Source organism: Equus przewalskii, unplaced genomic scaffold (genome assembly GCF_037783145.1).
Source record: "Equus przewalskii isolate Varuska unplaced genomic scaffold, EquPr2 ChrUn-12, whole genome shotgun sequence".
Taxonomy (NCBI): Eukaryota; Metazoa; Chordata; class Mammalia; order Perissodactyla; family Equidae; genus Equus; species Equus przewalskii.
In genome coordinates this window covers 1,651,698-1,678,690 of record NW_027228749.1, presented here as the reverse complement: position 1 = coordinate 1,678,690, position 26,993 = coordinate 1,651,698, and the positions used below count along the sequence as shown (strand labels likewise).

Below are 26,993 nucleotides of genomic sequence, written 5' to 3'. Positions count from 1 at the left end.
GGAATCCATACACCCCACAGAGGAAAGCGTATTTGGCACTTTCGAGAGGCCAGGATCCTGGGTGATTCATAGAGGTGGGGCCACCAAGGTCCATGCCTTGATTTCAGCAAAAACTCCAGACATGGACAGACAGAGGTATCTTTGTCTTGTTCCTCAGTAGACTGTTTAGCAAGGACAAGATGTCTCAGAGGTGAGAGAGACCAGAGTCTAGAGCTGAGGAACCATGGTAACAACATCTCCAAAGAGATAGGCAAGACTACTACTCTACTTGGACAGTCATTAATGCTCAGTTCAGGAACTCAATTAGGAAGAAAATTACAGGAGAGATCAGAGGGACCATCTTTATAGGAGCTCATGGAGACTCCTGTTGTGCACAAGCATCAGTGGTGACTGGAAGTGTGTTATGATCTCTTCAATCTCCCCACTCTGCTTTACCTGGTGTTCACCACCCTGTGCTTGGCATTGGGTCCCAGGGTGACAGAGATTTGATCTGGGACTTGGAAGGGTGTACAGCTACTTGACCCACCCAATGTCTATGCTTACAACTGAATCTTAGATTCTGATTCAAACCAAGATGGGTCTCCAAGGCCTGCCATCAAAGAGACATTTCTGTACCTGGACAGAGGTGTGAGCACAAAGAACATGGAGGCTACCTGGCAGACCATTCGGAGCTTGTCCTCTTTACAACAGAGTACTCACGGGCTCCATCCAGACAAGAGCAGATTTCATGCTCATCAGATGGGATTGTGGGACTGTCGGGAGGGTGGCAGGAGTCAAACAAGTCATGGTGACTGGAAAGAGTCAAATACTATTCATCCAAAGAATCCTGACACACATCATTCATTTCCTCCTCCTCCTGGAGCTCCCTGCCGAGCCCAGAGGCACAAACATAACAGAATATTAAACAAGGAAAGACTGGACACCACAAATTCCCAACTGGTTCTGATCGGAAGACTAAGGGAGAGGTCACAGAAGGTAAAGAGGGCATCCCTTGAAATAGGAAGAAGATAAGTCCTTCTATGAGGCTGCCGTGGTGGGCGCAGGGAGGGCAGCAGGTGCTCACTGCCCTGTCCAGATAACAAGTTAATGAGGAACGAGACTCAGCTCTCCTCTATGGGACAGTCATGACACAGAGCACACATCGAGAACCACAGGAGTTCCTACAACTCCAAAGCATAACTTCTGTTCCACTTTTCTTACAGAGGCCCAGTGAGTAAAGGCTCCTGGGGCATTGTGGGCTCCCAGACATCTTGTGCCTTCTAGGCCTGTTACTCTCAATACTGTAAGACCATATACACATTTTTGTCTAGCTATATATCATGCTATAAAATCCTCACCATTAAACATGCCAAATGTGCAGACTGAAGTTATGCATCTTATCTTAGTTTTCCCCAAACAAGAGAGGACACGTGGTGTCCCTGAGTGCAGGAAATCTCTAAGATTGGTTAGTTTGCCTTGTGTCAAGCTGATTCTAGGTTCCTAAACTTGAGAAGTTAATACCAAGTGGAAAACTAACAGGACAAGTCCCAAGAAAACAGACAGCATTCTTAAAAGGGGTAATTCGTGGTAGTCTGATGGGATGAAATAGGTCTACTGGTACTTTCTAATTTTCCCTGGATTTGAGATCTTCAGATGTCACCATTGCTTTCACAACCAGGATTATCAGTTACCTGGGGGCTGTTGGCTCATCTCTTTCTTCATCCTTCTGATCTTTTTGAGTTTCTGCAAATAAACTTGGACAGGGCCAGTCATAATAAAAAGTTGCTTCTTGACACATTACCAACCCAGGGGCCTGTTTAAATGCAGGGACATAAGTATTCTCAGCATGAGAACAGGATAGTCTCAGAAGATTCCAGGAGGCCTTGGGCTGTGTCTTCTGAAAAGTGACCAGGCTTCCTTGCCTGAGTCCTAGGGCAGACTGTCTCTGAATTGGCAGATCAATAGAACAAAGTTCTCTTCCCTGAACCTGGGCAAAGAGTTCAACATATTCTTCCAGAGGTCATGAGGAGCTCATCTAGTCGCTTTCTTTAAAAGCTGTTGCAAGATTCAGCTCTTACTCCATCAGATATGCTGGCTGCTGTTGGTTTGGATGAAGTTATCACTGAGACTAGACTGATGGATGGAATTTATTCACTCATACATAGGAAAGAATCTATGGTGCCACCTAGAGAACAGGATTCTTGGTATTCAAAGTGGTGGAGGGTGCCAGGGTTCACACCACGCATTCAGGGAAAATTCCAGACACATTCAAGAGGTGTTTATCTTTTGACACTTAGATGGCTCCCTACTGAAGATAAACCAACTTAGAGGAGACAGACACTGCTGGTTGGAGCGGAGCAGGCATGGCAATGGGGATGACAGAGATTTGGCCTGGGACTCGGAAGAGTGCAGAACTACCTGACCCTCCTGATGTGTATGCTTAAAGCTGAGTCCTAGATTCTGATTCAAACCAAGTTAAGTCTCCAGGGCCAGACTGAAGGGCTGACATATGTTGACCTGGACAGGGATGTGGGGAACATGAATATGGACACTACCTGGGACACCTGTTCGAGCTTTCTTCTCTTGTTGATGGGAGTATTCAGTAGCTGCAACCAGAGCAGAGAATTCTTCGTGCTCCTCAGACAAGAAAACATTGGTGCTGGGAGGCTCGTGGGAACCAGACGGGTACTGGTGACTGGAAGAAGTCATAGGGCCTTCATCCACTGACCCCTTCAGGGCTTCATTCACACTCTCTTTTTCCTGTAGCTCTGTGCCCTGGCTAGGGGAAAAAGGATATGATGAAACCAAGAAGGATTGGATGCCAGAGTCCCAGGTGGTCCTGATTGGTGATAGAGAGAGTGATCACAGAAAGTGAGTGACATTCCCCTCAAAGAGAAAGAGAACAATCCTCCTATGATGAGGGCATGGTCTGGCTGCCCCTGAGGGCAGGAGAGAGGGGAGTGGGCGCTCAGTGAACTGGCCAGATAGCACTCAATAAGGAAGGAGAATCAACTCTACCTGTATGGTACAACAATGGCACTCAGCAGACACAGAGAACCAGAACAGTGGCTCAACCGTGTGCAGAAATGGCGTTGAATTTTACATACTGCCACCCAAGGAATACTCGTTCCTGACACATTATAGATGCCCAGAGACCTTGTGTCTTCTAGACTTCTTTATATCAGTATTGTGACAGGACATTATTTTTTTGGTCTAATTACATTTCTTGCTATGAAATGCATGCCAACAAGCTACAGTCCACCATGCAGAAAGCAGATATCCATCTCATCTTAGGTTTAGCCACAGAGGGGAATACAGATGGATTCTGTGACTACAACAAATTCCCCGAGACTGGTTCATTTCCCTTACGTAAGAATGACAAGTATCACAAAAGCAAATAAAAACCTTTTTAGAAGGCTATTTTTTTAACGGTTAAGTGAATGGAATAATTCAACCAGCAATTTCTGTCACTTTTACCTTAGAAATCTGTGTCTAGTGTTGACCTCTTGGTCTTTATTTGGGAACCATCCTCTTATTTTACCCATCCTCTTCCATGCCCTGATCATTCCTGGTTACCTGGGGTCCATTGATGCTTTTTATTCTTTGTTCTCCTCCTCTCCATGATTTTCTGCAGACAAATTCAGAAATTCAAAATTCAGAAATGTCCAGCAGGCTCTAAGGACTTCCATGCCACCCATTGTAAACAGAATGGCCTGTCTGGTCATGAAGACATAAATACCCAAGTACAATTTCAGGATACACTGAGAGAATCGTACTGAAAGGCCTCTTATTTGTATTAAACGAATGTCCTTTCTTGTTTTTATGATCCATCAGACACAGTTTCCCTGATGGCATGCTCTATGTGAAACTGGAAAGAATGTTAGAAATGTCTTTTGTTCCCAAAGTCACCATGTACTTGTACAGATTCCTTCTGGACTTTTACAACTATATCATTTGTCTTGACATAAAGCTGGCTCTCATGCACAGTGGGAACTTTCTCTAAGGAGACCATAAACAAACCTCTCAGTCTCCCCTCAAGACATCTAAGGAGACTTGCAGTTTCTGGTCCGACATGTAAGTATCTTGGAAGTCATCACTCCTGTCCTCACAACAAGAAAATAGCTGAACAAACTGAAAATCAACCACTCTTCTTAGATCCATCAGAGAATGAACGTCAGAGAGCAAACCACTGCCTCCCAAACTGGACATACAAACAGGCTAGGCAAACAAAGAGAATTACAACTTTTTGAAGCAGAAACCTAGGCAGGAGCCAGGACCAGAGTAGGAAAACTTAGCATGTAATTGACTAATTGCTGGAGACTCAGTGTGGAGAAGTTTGAGTTAAAAGCATCAGGGGGCCCAGTCGTGGGAGAAACCCAAGAGTTCTGGAGAGTTTTATGTCCAGCAGCCCGATCAGTTTCTCACAGTGAAGACTAGAGAAAAATCTCTTTACACCTCTGGCAGAGTGAGAGGAAAGTAGCTATTGGGAGATACATCCAGAGCATTTTGTTTTTCTTGACAAAGCCTGCTCTCAAAGAAACTATTTGACCAGAGCCTAACCAACTGGTATTTTACCACATCCCAACTGACCTTGGGGAAAGGAAATACCCAATTCCAGCCCCTCTAGCCTTCCTTTTCCATTGAGGGGAGCAGTAAGGTGAACCCTGAGAAGCTCTTGTGAAGGCCACAGACCAGGGACACAGGCTGACTCCAACACTGAGCCCTGATCATAGGACTACAGAATGTTTCCACACAACACACACACACACACACACACACACACACACACACACACACACACACACCTTACCAGCACATCCGTAGGGATCCTATATGATAATAGGGGAATATAACTGAAAGGATACAACAGAAAGAACTGCAAGTTCTCAGGCCTCATTTAAGCAGAAATCTCCAGGGACACTCAAGACAGATGAGAACACAAAACCAAGAATTCCAGAGGAGATTTAAGCCTCTGACATCTACAGCTACAATAAACAGGAAACCCAGCCTAACCCCTAGCCAGATAAAGACAAAACTTCACACTAAGGCCTACTTACCTCAAATCCTTTACCCAGTATATCATGTTTGGCTTTTAACAAAACATTAAAAGACATACTATGAGACAAAAAAACACAGTTTGAAGAAAGAAAATAAGCATTAGAACCAGGCTCCAATATGGCAGACATGGTGGAAGCACTAGAGCAGGAATTTAAAACAACAGTGATTAATATGCTAACAGCTCCAAAGGGAAAGGTGGACAGTATGCAAGAACATATGGGTAAGGTAAGTAGAAAGATGGGAACTCTAAGAAAGAATCCAAAGGAGATGGTAGAAATGAAAAACACTGGGACAGAAATGAAGAGTGCCTTAGAGGTTCAACAATAGACTGGACACGGCTGAGGAAAGAACCTGCGAGCTTGGAGAATATCAATAGAAATTTCTAAAACTGAAATGCAAAGAGGAAAAAGAATGAAAAGGAAGAGATTATCCAAGAACTGTGGAACAATCACAAGAGGTGTAAATATGTGTAATGTGACTATCAGAAGGAGCACAGAAGAAGTATTTGAAGCAATAATGACTGAGAATTTCCTAAAAAATTTTTTAGTTTTTGCCACTCAAGGTTTTTTTTTTTTTTAACATTGGCACCTGAGCTAACAACTGTTCCCAATCTTCTTTTTTTCTTCTGCCTTTTCTCCCCAAATCCCCCAAGTACATAGTTGTACATTCTAATGTAGGTTCTTTTGGTTGTGGCATATGGGATGCCGCCTCATTTTGGTTTAATGAGAAGTGCCATGTATGCATCCAGGATCTGAATCAGTGAAACCCTGCACAGCCGAGTGGAGTGTGTGAATGTAACCACTTGGCCATGGGGCCAGCATCCCCTAAAATTAATTATAGACATTGAACCACAGATCCAGGAAGCTCAGAGAATACCAACCAGGAAAATACCAAAATGTATACACCTAGGAAAGAATATCATATTCAAAATGCAGAAAATCAAAGACAAAAGAAAAGTCTAAATGAAGCCAGAGGGAAAAATATCTTACCCAGAGAAGAGTGAGGATAAGAGGTGTTTCAGACTTCTCTGAAACCATGCAAACAAGAAGAGAAGGGAGTATCAGAAAAAACTCCACCCACTTTGAATTCTGTATCCGGTAAATTATCCTTCATAAGCAAAAGAAAAAGACAACATTCCTAGACAAATAAGAATTGAAGGAATTTGTCACCAGTAGGCCTGCCTTGCAAGAAATGTTAAAAGAAGTTCCTCAGAACAAAGGAAAATGATATAAGTCAGAAACTGGGATCTACACAAAGAAAGGAAGAGCATTTTGAAGCAATGAATTCAAATACAATAATTTATTTGTCTTTTTCTTGATTGATCCAACTGATAACAGTTCAAAACCATAGTAGCAATAATGGATTTGGATAAGCAGCTTATGGATAAGTGAAATGAATGACAGTAATGCTCTAACGGGTGGGTGGAATGAATTTGGAATACTGTGTTATTAGGCACTTGTGCTAGCCATGAAACAGTACACTGTTCTTTGAAAGAGCACTTGGATCATTTTTAAATGCACATTGCAAACTCCAGGACAACCACTGAAAAAGATGAAAGAAAAAATTAAAGTACAGTTGATATGCCAAGAGAGGAGAAAAAAATGGAATCACATAAAATTCTTTTTTACAACCAGAGAAGACAGAAAAAGAGTGGAAGACAAAAAAAAAAAAAAAGAAACTGAGAAAAAGAACAATGAATATAAAACAGTAACTAATATGGCAGAAATTAATCCAAGCATATCAACAAAAACCTTCCAAGTCAATGGTCTAAATGCACCAATTAAAAGATAGACTGTCAGAGTGGCTGAAAAAATAAGACTTAATTAGATGTTGTGTATAAGAAATCCACTTTAAATAAAAAGGCACAGATATAATAAGAGAAACAGGATGGAGAAAGATATAGCATGCTATCACTGATCAAAACAAAGCTGCAGTAGCTCAAACAATTTCAGACAAAGCAGACTTCAGACCAATGAAAATGATCAGGGATAAAGAGGGGTATTACATAAAACAGGGTCCATTCTCCGAAGACATAACAGTTTTTAAGGTGCACCTAGGAGAAGAGCACGAAAATAAATGAGGCAAAAACTGAGACCTGCAAGGAGAAGTAGATGAATCCACTAGTAGATTCCAACACCCCTCTGTCAGAAACAGAGAGATCCAGCAGGCAGAAAATCAGGAAGGATATAGTTGAAATAAACAGCACCATCAATCAACTTGATAGAATTGACACTTCTACAATTTTTCATCAAAGAAGGGAAGAACACAGATTCTTCTCAAGCTCACATGGAACATTCTCTAGGGCAGGCACTATGCTGAGAAGAAATGAGAAAAAAGACAGAAGATACAGATTACTCATATGAGAAATGAAAGAGGGACTGGCACTACTGCTCCCATGGACATCAAATGGATAATCAAGGAATGTTAGGAACCAATCTGTGCCCTGAAGTTTGAAATGCATTCATTCCTTGATACACACAATCTACCAAAATTCCCACAAGGAGAAACAGATCATCTGAACAGTCTTATATCTATACAGAAATTGAAACAACAAAAGAATCTTCCAAAACAGAAAGCACCAGGCCCAGATAAATTCACTGGTGAATTCTATCAAATATTTAAGGAAGAAATTAGGCCAGTTCTCTACAATCTCTTTCAGAAAATAGAAACAGAGGGAATACATCCTAACACATTCTATGAAGTCAGCATTCTCCTAATACAAAAACCAGACGAAGATGTTACGAAAAGGAAAACTCCAGGCCAATAAGTCTCATGAACATAGGTGCAAAAATCATCAACAAGATTTGACAAGTTGAATCCAAGAAAGTATAAAAAGAATTATACACCACAACCAAGTGAGACTGATTCCAGCTATGAAAAGGGGGTTCAACACTCAAAAATCAATTAATGTGATTCACCATCCATCAGGAAAGAAACATCTAGTTGGATCACTGTGGCCTGTACCCAGTGCATTTCTCCTCTCTGTTCCCACCCCGCCAGTGCTGGTCCTGTGATGGCCCCAAATGGGACATGGAAACCAGAACAACTGGTTAAAACAAAAATCCTTGTGAGCGGAATCTCTTGGAGCAGCTCAGTGCAGTCAGGGCTTATGACCACATTACCTGTGCTGAGCTTTCGGGCAAGGTGCTCCACCAGCCTGCATCCCTCAGCCAGTTGCTCTTGAAAGCCCTGACCCTGGAAGTTGGTAGGGTCATCGTGGGTGAGAAGGTTCCTGAGGTGCTGCTTGAGGAGCACAGAGACTTCTCTGCCTTTCTCTATCGTTTGCCATAACTGGGCCAGCTCTTGAGCCTGATCTTGGATTAGGACATCACATTTCCTAAGGTGGCACAGAAGACAGCATTTAAACATGCAAAGAGTGGAACCATAGATTATAAGATTTTTAATGGAGATTTCTGTGAGAACATCCCCAAGGAGCTACTGTAGCAGAATTCTGGCACGTGTGTGGTGACCTGCTGATGCCAGCCCTGATATCAGTTCCCCTACATTAAACCCAGCATATGTGGGGCTAAAACCAAAGCACTCTTTTCCCGCTTACTCCCTGACTCCAGAATACTCTATCCATCATGGAGACAAACCAGCTGGGTTCCCTATCATCTCCTCCTCCTCCCTACAAACAGTGTCCCAAGGCCAAATGCAGGCTGATGGGAAAGTTCCGATCAGCAAGGACACTGAATCCCCCAACCATCTACAAGCAGCCACAATCCTCACAAAACTTTAAAAACCCCTCTCCTCCCCTCTTTCGGTGAGACGAGATGAAATGAGACAAATGTGAGGGCTCACTCTCATCTCCTGGCTCATGTCACCCGAAATAAAAACCCTTTCCTTGCCATAAGCCTAGCATTCCAGTTTTTATTGGGCCCCTCTTGTGTGGCGGGTAAAGCACCTATGTTTGTAGGTGGTAAAATCTGATGAGCCAACCAGAAGGCTCTTGTCCATGGCTCCATGGCCCCAGGCCAACTGGGATTTCCTGGGAAGCAGTCCTGCAGCCACCTAGGTCATTTGCCCTAGGGACTGCCTCCGGTACTTTCCATCTGCCTCCAAGCCACTGACCCTGGGTCCATTACCTTATGGCAAGGAAACAGGTTCTAGATTGGTTTGTTTGCTTATTCTTCCTTCTGGGAAGTCAAAGGACTCTGAAATAGAGTAAGTTGCCTCAGAGATGCCCATGAACTTCCTTCCCCTCTTTTGGGGTCCCCTCCATTCATGGAAGGGCCATCTCTGGTCCTTTCCATTCACGGAGGGGCCGTCTGGGCACGCATTTGGAGTGGGAACAGTTGTAGGACTTCCTACCCTCCATGTGGGAACTGGTTCACTGGCGTCTGGTTTTTCTGTGTCTGGATCTGAGTGTCTCTCTGCCTCTGTGTATTGGCATGGGAAACATGCAGTCTGTCACCAAGCAGAGCCCATTGGGGTTAATTCTGAGTCAATGGTCTAATTATAGTTATAAGCCAATGTCTGAAAGGGATGATTTTCTTTTGTGACACTGCTTGACCACAATATTCTTTAAACTCTGGAGAGAAAATGGCCAAACAATGGATCCTTAAGTTAGAAAACTTTTAGAGAGCTCTCTTCATAAACCGCTGTTTTATTGGTACCTATGAAAAGACCAAAGTAAAAGGAAAATACAATGACTAATCTCAAAAACATAATCAAACTTGGGGTCTCAGCTTCTTCTTGTGGTCTCACAGATGCAAATGGAAGCATCCAGTTAACAAAGAGAAGTGAAGAAGGGAAGAGTGACAGAACTTACTCCAACAGGATGGCAATCTTTAGTCATTAAAAAGAAAGAGTAGGGTGAATAAAGGAGACACAAATACAGCCAAAACAAAGCTTTTACTAAAACACTGCCTAAGGTTGGATGGGCTAAATGGACCCCCTATTAGCCCCCAACATTAAAGAATATCAGACAAACCTGTTCTATTTATTCCAGTTTGAAAAAATTTTTAAAAGTCAGTAGGCAGAAATCATTGGGAGAAACCTACCAACACTTGTTTGGGGCAACAATTAGGCTGCTCAGGTTGGTACAAGTATAAAAGATTAAAGTGTTTACCCTAATATTATATGAGGAGGTTATGTCAACTTTGCCTGGATGGTTTTAGGGAATAAATATTATGCCTAGCTGAGAATGCATTCCCTACATAATATTGTAATACCAAAACTTGTGAATGGAATTCTAATATAAGTTATAATTAGGGGTACAAGAGTTGAAAAAATTAAGATAAAGGTTTGTAAAAGTGGGTATATGTAAATAGACCTTCTGTAAAACAATTACATCAGTTTTGCTGGATTGTATTATAGATTCTGTTGTGGGAATAAACATTATGTGTCGCTGGGGAACGTGTCCCTTGCCTGATATTGCAAGAGCTTATAAACCCACCCTTCAGGCTCTGTGAATTGAACATGTAGAGGAGATCTCACTTTACAATGGCCAAAAGGAGGCAGTTTCAGTTTACTCAAACAGATACATGCAATCAGAACAAGCCAGCTACAACAGGAAGCCTATTTTAATGCTTCTAAAGAAAATAAGAAATATTTTACTGCCTCTTTAAGGGAAAAATAATTAAATAATTAAACATGCCAGCGCAGAAGCCAAACATGCTGCTTCTTTCTCTTCTCTCACTGAGATTTGCCACTTCAACTCCCCCAAAATGCCTGATCTGAAACTAAACAACTGAAAATAGGGAAACTTTTGAGATAATTTGGAATTATAATGGCCACTCTGGGGAACCTCTGCTTCAGATGAGTCCACCTGAGGGGGTCACCGTTCAAAGAGAGGATTCAAAATCTCTTATAATGGAACAGTCTTTAATTAATATACAGAACCTTCTAAAAGACAAAGCCATTTAACAGGATATAAAATGAACTTTGGTAAATAAAAGCCTGTTTAAGTTTGCTGGTTTGATTTAAAATAGACATGTTCTCAGAGTTATCAGCAGTGGATATAATGCAGACATACAGCCTGGGTTTACTCATCAAATGAGCTCATGTTCTCTCTGTTACGAAATTTGTCAACAAGAGAAATAACTTAGAATAATAGCTGATTTTGTTTAACGTCTCATGAGGTTTTCGTAGATTATGTAAATATAACTGTTGAGAACAGGTAAATTAAATAGATGTAAAAGGATAAAGATTTTATGTTTTATCAAAATAAATTTCCTATATTGTTTTTGTTGGGTCCTTAATCACAGACACTAGGGTTTTTCTTACAAATATTTCATTCTCTGCATGCACCTAAAATTCTTTAACTGTCACTGTGGTTAAAGGGATAAGTAAACATCGTTTCATTTTTTCCATCATTTCCATTTGCAAGCATTGAAAACTAAACCTGCCCTTTTCCTGAAGCCTTAAAAAGTGAAGCTGGAGGACTTGATGTAAACTTAGGAGAGATTCATGCCTGCTGCTGTGTGAGCCACTCAGAAAGCTACCTGAGTGCCCGATGACACCATCAGAGACATTTCAAGCCACAAAAAATGGTTTGACTGTGGTGCCAGCCAGATGGCACAGTGGTTAAGTTCACACATTACACTTCAGTGGCCTGGGGTTCACTGGTTCAGATCCTGGGTGCGGACCTTTGCACCACTTGTCAAGTCATGCTGTGGCAGGTGTCCCATATATAAAGTAGAGGAAGATGGGCACAGATGTTAGCTCAGGGAAAGTCTTCCTCAGCAAAAAGAGGAGGATTGACAGTGGATGTTAGCTCAGGGCTAATCTTACTCAAAACAAGAAAATGCTTTGACTATGACTTCTGAGAATCTTAACTGACTTCCCCCTGGGCTCAGGAACTAATTAATAATTTGCTCCAACCATTAAAATTCTTTTTTTTCTTTCTCTTCCTCTGGAAATGCTTCTTATTAAATACCTGGTTACTTACATAATACAGGCCTAACTTTGGGAGCCCACCTGCATCACCACCTTATTAAACGACTGGTTCAATGAGATGGGACAACCTATGCCCTGATTTAGCAGGAAGTAGCTAGATCAGTCATCACCCCAAATCCCTCAAGATTGAGAAATGAACATATAATAGGGGAGAATTGATGCCAGCCCTGATCTCAGTTCCCCTGCATTAAACCCAACATATGTGGGGTGAAAACCAAAGCACTCTTTCCCTGCTTACTCTCTGGCTCCAGAATACACTATATGCCATGGAGAAAAGCGGCCAAGTTCCCACACCTGGGTGCCTTATCATCTCCTCCTCCTCCCTGCAAACAGCATCCCAAGGCCGAATGCAGGCTGGTGGGAAAGCTCCGACCAGTAAGGCCACTGACTTCCCCTGCCATCTACAAGCAGTCACATTCCTCACAAACCTTTAAAAATGCTCACCACCCCTCTTTCATGGAGACAAGATGAAATGAGACAAATGTGAGGGCTCATTCTAATCTCCTGGCTTATGTTACCCAAAATAAAAGCCCTTTCCTTGCCATAAGCCTGGTGTTCCAGTTTCCATTTGGCCCCTCTTGTGTGGAAGTTAAAGAACCTGTGTTTGTAGGCGGTAACACTGCGTGTGGCAAAGAGAAACAAGAAGGTAAACAAAGGGTTCCTGTGTATCTGAGAGTGCTCCTGTAGGATCCCTTGATATTCCTTTTTTGTTTTCTTCTTTCAGCAAAACCAAATGTCTCCCTAAAGCTGCCTCATAAAGATGTCCCTTCACTTCCTTACTGAATGGCCATGTCCACTCCATGGAAAAATACACATAGTGCCTGAGGTTTTGAATGGACACAAATCCAGGCACAGAAATGTAGACAGGCAGAGCTGGTGCTAATTGGAAAGAACACGAGACGGTCAGTGTCAAGAAAACAGCATCTAAAATCAATTGGGGGGAGTACAAGTGACATACAATATCGTCTTAGCTGCAGGTGTACATCATAGTGATTTGGTCTTTACATACATGATGAAATGATCACCACGATAAGTCTAGCTACCATCTGTCACCATGCAAAGTTGTTACAATATTGTGGACTACTGTCCCTATGCTCTACATTCCAACCCCATGACTTATTTTATAACTGGAAGGTTGTACCTCTTAATCCCCTTCACCCATTTCACCCACCCCCAACCCCTCCTCCCTCTGGTAATCACCAGTTTATTTCCTGTGTCTATGAGTCTGTTTGTTTTGTTTGGTTTGTTTTTTAGATTCCGTATACAGGTGGAGAAAAAGAAACCCTCCTAGACTGTTGGGAATGGAAATTGGTGCAGCCACTGTGGAAAACAGTGTGGAGGTTTCTCAAAACCTTTAGAAAGACAGCTTTTTTTCAGAGAAAGTCTGACAAGCTGTAGTCAGTCAGGAGGTGATTGTGAATAAAGGTAAATGCGGTAGTGATTTCACAACATCCTAAATGTCCTAAATGTCACTGAATGGTTCACTCGAATTTAGTCAACTTTAGGTTATGTGAATTTCACCTCAATAAATTTTATTTTAAAAAAAAAGAGTCAAGGAAGCTTTGAGTAATTGGAGTCCATAGTTTAACAATTATTGTTCTTGAATTGTGTTATGCAAATTTGTATGCATGTAGCTGCCATGAAAATTTGGGCCATTCTCCTTGCCCAGAGTTGCTCCTTGCCCCCTTCAGAGATTCCTACAACTTCCCACCAGACACCCAGCACAGAGCCCCCCTTACTTGAGCTTCTCCACTAACATTGACTTCTCTGCTGGTTTCCCCTCCTGGAACTGCAGCTTCTCCCCCAGCACCGATTCAATGATGTCTTTGCATGCTCCACACTCTAAGGAAAGACAGAGAGGCCAGCCTCAGTGGAAAGCTGTCCATGCTGCTGTGGTCACTGCCTGCAAGGGAGGAGGCAGGCTCTGTCTTCTTCTCTCAGAGGGATATATAATCCCAGCACCAGGCTCTCCACTGAGATTTCCACATCCTCTTGCTCAGCCTCCCAAATACACAGCATTTGGTCACTCCTCATTTGAGAGCTGAGCAAAGAGAAGCTCCAAGGCAGAGAAAGTGACCAGACAAGATTAGCTGGTGTTTGGCAAGGTCAGAATTCACATGCCCTGAGACTGACCCCGAGTCCTGGGCCACTTTACCAAGACTTGCAGCCTCTTGAGTAAAACACTAAGCAGCGGCATGAAGTAGCGATCCCTGTGAGCTCGGGAAGGCCCCTGGGACTACTGATTGTTGGGTCCTCTGAGCTCAGAATTTCAAGGACAGGTACCTTCATGATGAAATATAAATGTATATGAATGCAATTCTGAAAAATACAAGGCATAACCATCAATCCCTGAAGGAAATAGGCACAGGCTGTTAAAGAAGTTGTTTTCAATTCAAAGTAGTACAAGAAAGAACTAATAAATAGTGTTTCCTGTGTGTAAAGAACTGTTTTAGTAACTTTACAGAAATAACTCGTGTAATTCATTGCAACGACTCAAAGAAGTAGGCACCGTGACAGCGCCATACTAACGGAAGAGGAAACTGTGAGGCTCAGAAAAATCCACAGCTTGGATCTGAGCCCAGGAAGAGTAGCTCAGTCTTCACCAATGCACTGTGTTACCTCGCCACAAGATCTTGGGTGACATCTTTCTTCTTCGTCATCTTCAAAATTTGTTTCCTACAGTTATGTTACGCCTATAAAAAAAAGCTGTAAGGACAACTTAGTCCTTTCTCAAAACCTCATCTCTTCACTTTCTTAAACAGCAGGTTTCAATGTTTACTTTTCTCTGCGTCAGTCATTTTAAATTAACCACTCCCACGATGGTTTATTGGAAAATAACACCCATCCAGACTCAGAGTTGTCAAGATTCCTTCTAATCATTCTGTTTTGAATGAGCCCCCATTCTCACGATCCCTTTCGTCACCACAGCCCCCTCTTACTGAACAGGTGATTGAGTTTCCAATTGCGAGGCTGACTGTGGGAGGGAATGGTCTGCCCCAGACACTGGCATGAGTTTTTACTGGGGCTGGTGGCCACCCCCACTTACCGTCATTCTCACTTTGGCCATGTCTCACAGCCCAGACTCTCAAGGTCCCCCAGACCTGCTGGCAGTCCTGCATCACCAAAGGTTCACCAGCTCAAAGAGACACAGAAGAGGGGTACGGATTCTCTGATTTCCCCAGAAACACCCTCTACCTCACCCTAAGAGGCAAAGTGGCTTCCTTGGACTCAGAAAGAAAAGCCTGTTCTCAGGAAGCACGGCTTCCCGCTCAGCAGGGTCATCTCTCTCTTGATGGCGTCACTCATGTATACCACAGTGTCAGTGAGGAGCACACTCATCTTTAGGCTCCTGTAAAGCAGGGAACATCACCTGCTTCCCCCAGTGTGTACCATCACCCCATCTCCCGAGTGTAAGGAGCACAGAGCTTTGCCAGTGGGACCTCAGAGAAGCCTGAACTGATGGAGCTCATTAGTCCTGGACACTTAGGCCAAGAGAGATGCAGGATCTGATTTCGTTCAGAGAGGATGCTGAAGAAACAGGTTAGCCTGTTCCAGGGAGAAACACACAGTTCTGTGCCTTCACCAGGAATCAGTGTAGCCACCCCTGACACAGGAAGGGTTAATAATCACTGGAAAAAGCTTGCCAACAAACTGTGACCCGGAGGTGAGAAGGCCGGTTAGCCAATGACGGGTAAGACCCCCTGGGGGGGCAACCTAAGACAGGCGGCGGCTGCCCGGGGGTCACAGATGGAGAAACGATATCGATATCAGGAGCAGGAGGGACCATTGCCCAAGAGACCTTGCCTGCTTCGAGATAAAAATATACGAGCACAGCAATAACATGATAATATCAAAACAGACGCCAAGGGAGGGCTCCCTGAGAAATCACTAAGAATTCTTGGCATTCGCTAACTATTTCATCCAGAACACCTGTGTATGTCTAACAGATGTAAGCTATGTATATATTGAAACGCTGGTTACAATAAACTCAGAGTGGCCATCAGCCCTCTCCACATCTATCCTGGTGTGTACATTGGATCACGACACCGACAATCAGTCACTGGGATTTTACCTAATCCCACCCTACACCTCACTGCCAATCTGGAAAAGTCCCTCAACTCTTTGGGCCTCGGTTTGTACATGCTCAGCAAACTGAGGGTAAAATACCCACTTGTACCTTTCCTGGATTGTGGTCAGAATGAAGTTTATTTTGCCTCAGGGAACAGAAGAAAAGGTCTGCAGAGTTTTTAGTTTCTTAGGGGGAACACAGTGGTCACTCATCATTCTGGTGACCATGACCCTGTAGGACTTACTGTATTTCTGAAGCTGGTTGGCCAGGATGTAGGCAGTGGACTCAGAGACAAGGAACTTCTCTTTGAGGTCTCAAAAGTCCTGTTTGCTTTGATACAGCTGGGACGGAAGCTCCTGGTTGATTTCCAGGAGGGTAATGTCGGCCCCCAGATCAGACACAGGGCCAAGAGAAACTGCCATGGTGACGTGGGGCAGAAGCGGTAGGGCAGGGACTGGGGAGAAGAGACTCAAAGACAGAATGGGTTAAAAACAAGTGAAAGCAAATAGGTTTAATGAGGACTGAGGGCTATGATCCAGGAATTCTTACTTACTGTCGGGAACAATGTGATCAACACCCCACAGCACTTGAGAGTCTGTAACCCCCAAAACAAGGTTCAAGACGCCAGAGCTCAGAGCCAAAGGCACTGCCTCTAGCTCACACTCCAACACAAGTGACAGAGGGAGGACCCAGCGTGCCAGGTAACGGTCTGGAGTTGCAATAACAGAACTGGAAGGTGGGGGGTGTCATGGAATCTTAGGAGCCCCTGCCTTCCACTTGCCTAGGCCGTGATGACACACAAGGCCCCCTGGTCTCTTCTGAAAGTCACCACTGATGGGGCCACCCGCAGCAGCCACTCTCAAGAGGTGTCTACCCTTGTGCTGATAGTACCAACCTATCTCTTTCCAATGCATATCTAAGCATAACAGTTTCTCAGTGTTCGTTCTTGTATGTTTACAAAAACATCAAGGCAGAAATAGTTTCCCAACAAGTTTTATTTTCTTAAGTGCTGTCATGAAGTCACGCAACCTTCTCCTTAATTAAAACAGAGCTTAAGGTTTTTCCACAAGTGAAAGACGTCAAAGTTTTAGACTCTCATGATGATGTTCTTCTATCGTTTTTTCTATATCCATTAAAAAATGGAGGACAACAGCAGAGTATCATACTCAGTGAATGAACAACTCAGTTAAAAAAATGTGTTCTGCCCCCAAACTCTAAATATTCTGTTTGCTGTATCCTTGTGTCACGTTGGCTTCTTTTCCATCACTGGGGCAGCAAGTCAAGTCAAGTTTAACATCCCTACCTCCCAAACTCCTCCTCCATTTCTTGGTTGCTTTTTGGATGTTGTTCATCAAAATGTTGTTCACCATGCTTGAAGAGGATGCTTTTAATGTCACTAAACAACATACATCATATTTCTCACTCATGGGTTTCATTCTAGTCCCACAAGAGCTCTTTCTGAATTGTCAAGATGATTAAAATAGTTTAGGTATACATCCTGGAATACATGTCGTGCTCGTTTCTTTTGGAAAGATTTGTAAATGTGACGCTACTTTTTTATGTTCCTTCAGTTCACCTACATATTGCACAGACAGGGATCCAGAGCAGTTTTTATGGGACATTGCTTGATAGATCTCTTTGACTTGTCCTCATGCCACTGACCTGTAGTTGTATTCCACTAAGAGAACACGGTCAGTTCAAGGTCAAGGGTCAGGGATGGTTGATGATCCACAGTGTACATGTGCAGTGGGGTTCAGTGACAATGAAGCTGAGGTTTCAAAGAGAAGGAGAGGCAGGCAGGGAAAACGATGCCCAGAACCCTCTCCTCACTTTCTCAGCATCTGATCCCAACTGGGTCTTGTGAGCCTGAGACTTCACAGACCCACTGAGGCATCAGCCTCTTCAGGTTAGCTGCTGGACTTGCCTGAGTTAAGGCTGCAACTGGGGTGACCATGTGTGGCTGAGCATTCATGTCAAAGTGAAGGATGGAGGTCTGGATCAACCACTTTTGGAAGCTTATCTTCTCCCCATCCCATGCCATCCTCCAACTATGCTGTGGAATGATATTGATGTGTAAGATCCATCAAAGGCTTTAAAGCAACCTATTTTCTGGTGTCTGTGGGACCTGACCTTCGATAGAAGAAAGAAAAAATTGTCAAATTCCTTCACTTTAAAAATGACGAAACTGAAGACTCACAAAAGTTACATGACGTACTTGAAGTCACAGGGAGGAGCGTTTTGCAGTGCTAATTATAGTAATCATAATAACGGTAATAGTTCATTGAGTAATATTGTGCCAGGCATTTTGCTAAGAAGCGCTGTACACATACAATGGCATCTTATTTTCATCATAAGCATTACAGGTAATATTATTGTCCATAAGCAAAAGGTAAAAAACTTGAAGAAGAGGGACCTTGAGTAATTTACTTGGCCAAATTAAAAATAGAGAGAAATATGAAAAACACTTCTAATTTATAAGAGCAAGTGATTGCTTTGCATTTTGGAACAGTAGGAGAAACCTATTTGTCTTTATCCTGCATTTGTCCCATTTACTGCTGCTCTTTTTCTCTCTCTGTGACCGGCTTTGCTTCTAGAGCACTCCCTTGTTCTACTAACCCAGCTCCATGCACTTCCAATAGCAGAAGTGATGGCTGGGCTCTTCCAGAGTCTCCCTGCAATGTTTATGGTGTCAGGACGTCAGGCACAGTCTGGAGGCAAGAGCAACCCATATCTGAGAATGGGTGGCTGCTTTCCCACCTCATTAGAGTCGGCATGATGTCAAACGACAGGAAAGATGACCTCCCTGTAACTCAGGTCAGCAGTCATGTCTCAGTGCCTGTGATCTATTGGGCTGAACTGTCCTGAGCTTGCTAATGTTCTGGTTTCTTGTTTAGTGGCTAGAATATTTATAAGACTTTCTCACTTAAACTTCTCTGTTGAAATTTGCATTAATCCAGATATGATTAAATTTTGTAAGTTAAGAGGCTTGTGGAAGACTGGTCGCTTCAATGAGCAAAAGAGGGTAAATTTAACTTCCATTCAAAGCAAGCCAGGATTTGAAATGAGGGCTTTCACTATTTCAAGGTGGACTGTCAGGTACCTCAGGCATATGTCCCCAAGGGCTTGTGTCTCTGTCATAAACTGGATGAGGTTAAAACGGGGTCAGCCATGCCAGGTCCCTTTCCATTCTAGGGTCCTCCAACAGTTCCTCCTATGCTTTAGAGAATGGATTGGAAATGTCCTTGTGGTTCTGCTCTGTCCTACTTTTGACGTTTTGGTAAAAGTTACACAGCTCAGTGTTTCCCACCCCGGGAGGAAATCATTAGAAGAGTCATCTGGGAGGGTTAGTACAAATCAAGTTCACAGTCCTCACTTGCATCGATTCTGATTCAATGGGCGGAGGTGGAGCATGGAATGTATTTGCTAAAGTTACTCAGATGCGAAACAGGTTGAGGGCCCACTGCTGTCATCGACTTTCCTCACAGTTTGGGGATGATTATTTCAGATACATTATTAATTCTAACCTTCACCATCGACTTGTGAGGAAAGCATGACATTTCCCTGGTTTGCAGATGAAGAAACCAGGGCACAGAGAGGGTCTGTAACTGGTCCAAGGTCTCCTGGCTGTAAGGGCTGAAGCCAGGGGTCAGGTAGCCCCCCTCTCCCCCCAAATCTTCTTCCCACATTTTCCAGTTCATTCCTGCGTCATGTCTTTCCTAGGAGGTACTTTCTTCGCCTATACCTCATTGCTGCCAAAATTTTCCTGAATTTAATTTTTTCATCCGATTTATTTTTCACAAAGGCTAACATCGTCATATTATGGCCACTGGTTATTAATTTGAGACACGTTGTTTCACGAAAATACAGGGCATGGGACTGTGCAAAGTCACATTGCTGCCTTATTATCATCATGGCATAATTCATAAACAGTAAAATTCAGCATTTTGTGTACAAGTCAGTGACTTTCAGTCTACTTGCAAGGTTGTGAAACTATCATCATTACCTAATTTCTGAACGTTTTCATTACCTCCAAAATGAAACGCCATACCTATTGGCAGTTACTCACTATTCTCCCATTCTCCCAGCCATTGGCAACCACTTATCTACCTTCTTTTTCTGCGACTTGCCGAATCTGGACATTTCTTCTAAAATGAACCATTCAACATGTGGTCTTTCGTGTCCGGCTTCTTAGCATATTGTTTTCAAGGTTGACCCGTGGTTTGGCATGTATCAGTACTTTTATTATTTTCATGCCTTAATAATATTTCATTTATGACTATGCTACATATTGTTCCTTCATCAGTTGATGGATATTTGGGTTGTTTCTACTTTGGGCTACTATGCATAATGCTGCTATGAATGTTCATGTGCAAGTTTGTTTGCGACCATATGTGTTCAGTTCTCTTGGATGTATACCTAGGAGTGGAATTGCTATGTCTACATCAGCTCTATATTTAACTTTGAGGAAGTGACAAACTGTTTGCCAAAGCAATTGTGCCATTTTACATTCCCACAAGCAATGCACGAGGATTCCAGTTTCTCCACATCCTCCTCAACACTTGTTATGCCTATCTTTTAATACAGTCATACTAGTGGTTGTGAAGTGGTATCTCATTGTGGGTTTGATTTCCATTTTCTTATTGACTAATGATGTTGAGAGTCCTTTCATGTTCTTATTGACCATTTGTACATCTTCTATGGAGAACTGTCTATTCAAATGTTTTTTCCATTCATAGATTATTTGTCTTTTTACTGTTGCGTTGTAAGAGTTCGTTAAATATTCTGGGTACTACACTCTTATCGGATACATGTTTTGCAGCTATCTTCTCTGATTCTGTGGGTTGTCTTTTCACTTCCTTGTTAGCATCCTTTGAAGCACAGAAAATTTTAATTTTGGTGAAGTCTAATCGATCTACTTATTCATTGATTATTTTTGCTTTAGCTGTCATATCTCAGAAATGATTACTAGTCAAAGGTCACTAAGATTTCCATCTCTGTTTTTTTCAACACACTGCTTTGAATTAGAACTTTCCTGGGTTAAGGTAGGGGGGCATTTTTGAATTTTGATTCCTATAAATTGATATATATTTATATCCCTCTAGATTGATATTCACAGGCCTGCCCCCCTACTTCGTTGGAGCATCCATGTACTAGAACAGAGATGTGGGAAATGGTATTTATTGACATCCTGGCTTTGATTCAGGAGAGAGTTCTGGTTACGTGCTTCAGCTTCTCCTTGACCTCTCCTGGTTTCAAAAATTGTTCAATATCTTTAGCGTGGAACCACTGATTGAGTGTTTTTCTGAGAAACCCTTGGGAGCCCTGATTGTTCTAGAGCTAGAGGGGATGCCCTCAGTCCACTCCAGACGAGGAAGACTGCAGGGGTTGGGCTTAGGCAAGGCTTTCCTCTCTGGTCTCTGATGGAAACGAGTCCCACTTCAGGGTTTGGGGATGTCTGTTCAAAAGGCTCTTGTTCCTCTCCAATTCTATATACTGCATCCACGACTTCTTTCCAGAAATGGTGGGAAAATGTTTTTTTAAGAACAACTAATCTGCTGTCTGCCAATAGTTTTCTGGCTACAGATTCACAGTGAGTAAAGGAGGACTCAACGTCATGTATGTTCTTAGGGCCTATTATTGTTCGGGTGTTCATATTTAATCCTATGAACTATCCTGTAGTCAGGTTTTTTTATTCTTCTTCTCCCCAAAGCCCTCCAGTACATAGTTGTATGACATAGTTGTATATTCCAATTGCAGGTCCTTCTGGTTATGCTATTGGTCAGGTTTTATCCTCTTCTGAGAAAACTCCGAAAGACTACACAGTTTCCCAAGATCACACATCAAGTGAGCAGAGGATTGAGCACTAGAAACCATTTCTGCTTGGCCTTCAAATTCAGCCTTGCACCATGATGTCAAACTGAGTGGCAGTACTTTTGCTGGAATAATCTCAGCGTTTGTTGTTCTAGGGTGATTTTCCCAAGGTAGCAGCATGTCATTTTAATATTATTAGAACTTTTAAATTTCATTGTCTTTTTTGGTTAAACTATACTTTTTAGTGTTTGTTCTGTTCCATTGCTTTGGGTTTCTTCTCAAGGAACTCATATTATTTTTATGTCGAATATTTATTATCAATTTTCTGTCACTTGTCACTCTTTTTACTCTTTGTCATCATCTCTCTTTTTTTATTGAGGTATAATTTATGTAGAAGAAAATGCACAAAACCTAAGAGTACAGCTCAAAGAATTTAGCATACACAGGCCTTGTGTAATCACCACCCAGACCAAGAAACAGAGCATTTTCCATCATCCTCTAAAGTTCTATTGCACTCCCTGCCAGTCAAGACCCATCCCCCACAGATAAACTATTCTGCATTCTCTCACCACAGATTAATTTTGCTTATTTTTGCACTTCATATAAATGCAATGATGCGGTCTCTCTCTTTAGTTCTGTGTTCTTTCCCTCAATATCTGGTTTTGAGGTTCAATCTTGACAGGCTAATATGCCAATAATTTGGTTTTTGTCTTGCCAAGAAATATTCTCTTTTATGGTTATCGCAAAATTTCATTACCCATTTTTCTGATGATGGACAGATTCATTTTTGGTTATTATGCATGAAGCAACTGTGAATATTCATATATAATTTTGGGTGGAGACATTCACTTGTGGAGATACCCAATCTCCTGGATACATACACCTAGGAACAGAATTGCCTGGGGAAAGGGTAGAAACTGACAGAGATTCTTGCAAAGGAGTGTATCCTTTTACATTTCCCCCCAAATACAGGACACTTCCAGTTTCTCTAGTATAGTCCCCAACACTTGGTATTCTCAGTCTTTTTAATTTTAGCCATACTGCTGGCTGTGTAGTGGTTTGCCATCTTGGTTTTCCAAAGCTTACTGGCCAAGTGACTCTCTTATTATGTCAAGTGGCTTTTCTAATCTGCTCATTAATAAATGAGGTTGTTCGTAATTTTCCTTCTGACTTATATAAGTTCTTTGCATACTTTGGATTTACTGTTCCTCATCAGACATAAGTATTGCAAGTAATTATTCCTAGTCTATGAATTGCTTTTTCACTTTTGAAATAGTCATGTGTGATAAGCTAAAGATTCAATATTTTGTGAACTCCACTTTGATCCATTTTTCATCTATGGTGAGTTCCTGGGTATTATGTCTAAGAAATATTTGCCTATTCATTGTTCATGAAAATATTCCCATTTTTTTCAAAGGCTTTATAGGTTTAACTTTCACATCTCAAATTAACTTCAATGTATTGTGAGAAGTGGTTTTTCATATAACTTATTTTTAAATAAATATTCATTTTTTCTAACACTTTTTATGGAAAAGTCTTTTATTACCCCCGTGAAACATATTGGTGACTTTATAAAAAAAATCAAATAATTGTATGCGTATGTGGGTAAATATTTTACTCTCGACTCTTTCACATTGATTTGCTTGTGCTGTATTTACTTCCACCACTATTATAGTGTAACTATTAAAGCTTTAAAGTGAGTTTTGAAATCTACTAGTGTGTCCTCCAACTTAATTCTTCTTCAAGGTTGTCTTCGCTATTCTTGGTACTTTCACTTCCATATACCTTTTAGAGTTAGCTTGAAAATCTACTCAAAAAACGCCTGCTGCAATATTAATAAGGATAATGTTGATCTGCCATTCTAACAAGATTGAAGCTTCCAGTGTATGAATTTCATAGATTTTTGTAGGTTTCTCTAGGTCTTCTTTAATTTCTCTCAGTAATAGTTCTCAGGTGTCTTTATTATATCTGTTCTTAGGCATTAAATGATTGTGGATGGTAATCTTTATATTATTTTATTGAATTTCATTTTCTCAATAACTCACGGCTAGTATGGAGAAATACAATTGATTATTATATGAATGCTGTGAGGTATAATTTAGGTACAATAGACTGCACCACTTTAAAGTATACAATCTGACAGACTACACACTAATGAAACTGCTGCTACAATCAGGACACAGGGCATTTCCATTAGCTCATGACTTTCCTCATGCCCCTTTGCAGTCCATCACTTCCTCAACCCCCAGCCCCAGGCAACCACGGTCATTACAGATGGGTTTGCGTTTTTAACAACTTTATATAATGGAACCATACATGTACACTCTCATGTCTGCATTTCTTCATGCAGCATAGTGATTTTAAAATGCATCCACATTACCCCATGCATCAACAGTTCATGCCTTTTTATTGCTAAGGGGATTTCCTTTGTATGGCTGTACCATGTCTATTTATACATTCGTCTATTAATGGACATCAGTGTAGTTTCCAGGTTTTGGCCATTATGAATAAAGCTATTGTGGATATTCATGTGCGGATTGTTGTGTGGACATATTGTGTAAAAACCTAGGAGTGGAATGGCTTTTCACGTGACTGGTGTATGTTTAACTGTGGTGCAGCTGTTCAAAGTGGTTGTACCATTTTTCATTCCCACAAGTGCAAGAGATTTCTAGTTGCTTTACATCCTCACCACATGTGGTATTTCCTGTCTCTTTAATTTTAGTCATGTTAATGGATGGGGAATGGTAACCATTGTAGTACGAATTTGTTTCCCAGATGACAGAGTTGAGCAACTTTTCATGTGCTTTTTGGTCATTAGTATGTCTTCTTTTGTGAAGTATTTCCTCAAGTCTTTTGACCAATTGTCCTATTGCATTATCTTATCAGACAAAATATGTGTACAAAAGGTCCAGTGAAAACTACAGAACAATACTTCGAGAAATTAAAGAACTAAATTAATGGAGAGAGAAACTTGTGGATTGGAAAACTCAAGATGCTTTAGACGTCAATTCTCCCCAAAGGGATCCACAGATCTATTACAATCCCAATCCAAATTCCAGCAGGTTTGTTGGGACACTGACAAGCTGATTCTGAAATTTATATGGAAACGCAAATGATCTTGAATTATCAAAGCAATTTCACAGAAGTAGATGGAAGATGGATAGCTTACATTGCCTATTTCCAGAATTACTATACAAATCTTTCACTATACAATAGAAAATTGATTTCTTTGTCTTTTTAGAATTTGGTATTAAGAGCTCCTGTATCGTCTGGGTTAAGTCCTCTCTCACATAAGTGAGTTACAAATATTTTCAACTCACAGTGGCTTGACTTTTCATTCTCTTACCAGTGTTTTTCAAAAAGCAAATGTTTTAAATTTTTATGACGTCCAATTTCTCAATATTTTCTTTTATTGATTATGTTTTTTGTATCAATCTAAGAAATATTGGTCTAACCTAAAGTCACAAATATTTTCCTCTTTGTTTTCTGGAAGTTTTACAGTTTTAATGTTTACATTCAGATCTATTATCTATTTTGAGTTAATTTTTGGATATCGTGTGAGACATGGATTCTATTTATTTAACTATTTTTCATGTAGATATAGAAAACCACTAGTTGAAAAGCTTGAAAAAGATCATTCTTTATCATTTGTTGAAAAGACTATCTTTTCTCCACCGCAGTGCCTCTTCGCATTTGTCAAAAATCAGTCTCTTGGGGCTGGCCCAGTGGTGTACCAGCTAAGTTCGTGCACTCCACTTCGGTGGCATGGGATTCACTGGTTTGGATCCCAGGCAGTGACCTCCTCACTGCTCCTCAAGCCATGCTGTGGCAGGCATCATACATATAAAGTAGAAGAAAAAGGGCACAGATCTTAGCTCAGGGCCAATCTTTCTCAGCAAAATGAGGAAGATTAGTGGTGGATGTTAGCTCAGGGCTACTCTTACTCAAGAAAAAAATAAAATAAAATAAAATAAAAATTTAAAAGATCAGTCTCATTATAGGTATTAGTTTACTTTTTGACTCTGTGTTCTGTTCCATCGATCTGTTGACTTACCATTACACCAATTCCGTACTGCTTTGAACAAAATAACTCTATAATAGTTCTTGAAATGAGGTAGAGCTAGCCCTCCAACATTGTTTTTTTATTTTATAAGTGTTTTGACTATGCTAGATCTTTGTCATTTTATATTCATTTAGAATCACATCATTACTGTCTTCCTAAGATGCTGACTGAGATTTGAGTTGGCTTGGGTTGAATCTATAGACCCACTTGGGGAAAACTGACATCTCAAAAATAATGAGTCTTCTGACCAATGAACAGGGAATTGGTCTTCATGTTTTAGGTCTTCAATAATTTCTTTCACCAAGGTCTTGTACTTTCATTTGTTTGATGTTATTATTTTTTACATTTCAGTTGTGCACTGGAATTACATAGACATAAAATAGATTTTTGTATATTGACCTTGTATCCTGTTAGAAACAAATGCTTCAGTATCAAGCCAGATCTGGCAGAGACCACAGTTTTGGGGACTTGTGTATTTGCCAGGTGAGAAGAATCTTCTTCAGATCAATTGAGGTTTTATCATCAGGCCAAAGAAGATAATCAACACCCATGTTGAGTCCTGTGGCCGGGAGGTGTTTGTAGGAGGGCTGTTGTGGACTAACGAATGTGAAAGGTTTTGCGTGTTCATCAGTAAGATTTCCTTAAAAGTAACCATTCGGTTGGTGAGGCTGCCAGTTTATCCTTGTATTCAGTGCAATACCAGTTACAAGATTTAGGGGCCAGTTTGCGCCCGTATTATTTCATTTAGTCTTCCATAATTTATTCCAGCATTATGTACTGCCAGAATTTTTCGAACGGTATGCAAAGATATAGCTCTCAAATATCATAAGTTCGTGCTTAGACACTGCCTCATATACCATCTCTGAGGTAGGTGTCCACTCCCATCAGTCTGTAAGGATCAGAGCCCTGTGGCTGCAACAGAATCTGTAGTCCCTTTGCACCAGCTTCATTCCCCCCAAAAGAGGGTGAAAGACCTTCCGTTCAAATTATGCCATGACTGGTGTATGTAGCATATTTAAGTTATCTCCTTAGTCACTGAGCTTTCCAGCCAGTCATGTAAAGCCTGCTCACCTGGATGACTCACGAGGTCTCATTCCCAGTGGGTCAGATGAC

The 26,993-nt window shown here is 41.5% G+C and overlaps 2 long non-coding RNA genes across 3 annotated transcripts in view; one reads left to right on the top strand and one right to left on the bottom strand.

The window, feature by feature from the left end:
• Window positions 1-26,993, bottom strand: part of LOC139081518 (uncharacterized) — a 29,961-nt gene that overhangs the window by 2,278 nt on the left and 690 nt on the right. Inside the window, exons 1-2 of one of the 2 annotated variants that reach the window (XR_011536668.1) lie at window positions 1,671-1,725; window positions 700-866 (exon numbers count right to left, since the gene is read on the bottom strand). This is a non-coding gene — a long non-coding RNA (uncharacterized lncRNA). Of the gene's footprint in view, window positions 1-699; window positions 1,018-1,670; window positions 1,726-26,993 lie in introns of those variants that run through there. The other variant, XR_011536667.1, reaches the window with a different exon arrangement.
• LOC139081517 (uncharacterized) lies at window positions 417-26,557 on the top strand. The gene is made up of 3 exons (XR_011536666.1): window positions 417-625; window positions 863-975; window positions 26,232-26,557. It is a non-coding gene; the product is annotated as an uncharacterized lncRNA (long non-coding RNA).